The following is a 2,928-nucleotide window of genomic DNA, read 5'->3' as shown; positions in this document are numbered from 1 at the left end:
ACCCCCACAGGAAGGCAAGGGTACTAGGGCTTGCTCTTTTTTTTTTTTTACTAAAATGACAAAAGATTAAAAAAAAAAGAAGAAGAAAGCAAAACCCCACACAGACGACCACCACTGGACTGCAAAGAGTTGGCAGTGTCCGGCGTCCGCCTGCAGGGGTCCCTGGACACGGCGAGGGCGAGCTGCAAGCCCACTGTCACCACCGCCGAGCTGGCCTCCCTGCTTCTCGCTATCTCCAGCTTCCGCCCAACCCGCCTGGTCCTTAGCCACGGCGGGGGCCGCAGGGCTGTGCACGCCTCCCCCGGGGGCCCTGCTGCTCTGCGCGCAGTCCCGCCTCCGGGGTGTAGGTTTTAATGCTGTCACCTTCGACCTCCACCACAGGCTGCAATTTCTAGTCACAAAGCAGACGCCTGCACGGCCAAGCCAGGCAGTCCTAGCGGACAGGGGCCCCTACGGAGACAGACGCCGAAAGCAATACCTCTTGCTCGTCTGCCCTCTGGTCCCGCGGGCTCCCGCGGGCATCACGGACGTGACGAGCCCCACCCAGTGTACCCCTGTCACACGACTGAGCAACTCCAATTCCGGAACAATAAATTCCTTCAGTAAACACTCCGGGTGCACTTTCCATCCAGGGTCAGGTGGGGGGCGCGCTGGGACCACCCCAGGTTGAGCAGTCAGGGGCAGGGGCGACAGGGTCCAAGTGTGTTGCCCCCACCCCTGGCAGCTTGGCGGGCACGTCATCACGGTCGCCTTCCTCAGGAAGTTTATTCCTGCTTTCTTGGCAGGTCTGCACAGGGCGTCAGACCTGACCCTGGGGGGCTGTGGGATCTGGGCCCCTGCAGCTCAAGTTCCAGGGCAGGGCTTGGTACAGGGCTAATCCCCCCCCACACACACAGGGCACATGGGGTGGGCCATCGCTGAGTCCCTGGCATCAGGCTGTTGGATGGCACTGTGCCATGGTGTATCTTAGCCTGATGGACAGGTGAGGGGAGAACCTTGCCCCTCACAGCAAGGACCAGTCTGAGGTCCCCTGCAGCTGACAGCTGACCCAAGCCACCATCTGCAGGTGGGAGGGGATGCCTGGAGGGAGGGGCTGTGCTCCATGGAGCTGGGAGGTAGAGCAGCAGGGCTGTGGAGGCAGGTGCAGGGTTGTCGGCATGGGCACCCTCTCCCGGGGAGCCCAGCCCAGCAGGTCCAGTCTTCCTGCTACACGCAGCCCCTTGGCCCTTGCTCCAGGCCTCTGGCCCACGCCCCACCACCTGCCGGAGTGCCTACCACAGTCGGCAGCCAGCCAGAGGAAGGTGGCTGCTGACAGGCTCGGCACTGAGGCCTGGCCGCCTCTCGCCACAGTTCCTAGTCAGTGCCAATTCAGCGTCTTCAAGCAGAGGTTCATCGGGCAGAACCAGGCCGGTCCCCCAATGTGTGGCTGTCAGCAGCTCTCCTGGTCCCCTCTGGGGAGCCAGGTGCAGAGTTGGGCCTGGCCCTTAGTCACTCCGCCACCCTGGGCAGCCTGCAACGCTCCCAGCATTGCAGCAACGTTCCCCAACATGGCCACACTAGGAAGGGGCCAGGCAGCCTACCCAAAGGCCCCACACCTCCATCCACCAACCCCTGCTCAGGTGTGTGGGGAGCAAACCAGCAGCACACTGGTGGGTGGTGGGGGGATGCCGCTGCTCTGCCAGGCTCCCACAATACCCAGCCCCAGCCGTGTCCTGCCCGCCGGCGTTCACCGACAAGCCTCTGCTACAGCCAAGCATCCCCACCTTGGGCAATGCTGGGGCGATGCTGGGGCCCAAGCCACTTCTCACCTGCCGTTGCCCCTGGCTGAGGACAGGGGGCCACAGGCGCCACACAGTGTCTGCTGCAGCCCAGGTGGCCCCGGGTCCCGATCTGCATGCCAGCCCCTGGCACTGGCAGCTCTCCCCCCCAGGTGCGACAGGAGCCAGGCTGCATCCCCATGCCCATGCTGAGTGCACCCAGGTTGCAGGAGATGCCAACTCGGCTCTCCCATGGCCAAGGGCGAGGTTAGGGTCACCAGGGTCAGACGACCCTCCCCTGCAGGGCCCAACCCACCTGTGTGCTGAAGTCAAGATTCCCGGGTGCTGTCCGAGTTAAGCTGGGGTCACCTCCTGCAGAAGCCGGCAAAGCCTACTTCCCAGAACCCAGCTCCAACACTGCTGACACCACAGCGCCCCCTGCTGGGACGGGGTCCATCCACTTCTCACCACTGCTGACCCCGAGAACTCAGAGCCTCACACACATTCCTGTTAGCACACTGTGCTAGCAGAACTCAGGACAGGCCTCGTCGGGGGGAAATGGAGGGTTCCATCACGAGAGGGTACGGCAACTCCACGGCTGAGCGGGCGAACACCCTGGAGGGTTGGGGATAGCCCCTGGTGGCCCACTGTGCAGTGAGGGGCTCTCGTGGGCCAGCAGCAGACCAGCCGTTGGAGCTGGGCCGCACTGCATCATCCAGGGCTGAGCGGGCGCAGTGAGGGGGGCTGTGTTCAGGACGAGGCTGGTGGCCTGCTGGGCAAGCTGCAGAGGTGGTGCTGGTATGGCAACACCATACGTGGGCCTGGCTGGGGCAGGGCTGAACACCCTGGGGGTCAGTACTGGGACAACCACCCCTCACTGGCAGGAAGAGTGGGTAGGGCAGCTCTGCGCTGGCCTCTTCCTCCTTCACCCACCTGGACCATGGGCCAGCTGCAGCCTCAGCCCAGATGCCAGGCTGGAAGGGGCTCAGATGTGGCCATGGTGGAAGGGCAGGGCCGGGGCACCCTTCACAGGAAGGGAACAGGCACAACTCCCCTCACCATCCAGGCACTGCAGGGAAGGCCAGCGGCCACCAGGGGGGCAGCAGTGGGAGATCCCCGCACCCCCAGAACAGGTCCCCGAGATGCTGAGGACACACACCAGGCCCTGACC

This window comes from Ochotona princeps, chromosome 4 (assembly GCF_030435755.1).
Source record: "Ochotona princeps isolate mOchPri1 chromosome 4, mOchPri1.hap1, whole genome shotgun sequence".
Classification (NCBI taxonomy): Eukaryota; Metazoa; Chordata; class Mammalia; order Lagomorpha; family Ochotonidae; genus Ochotona; species Ochotona princeps.
This window is presented reverse-complemented; position numbering follows the sequence as displayed.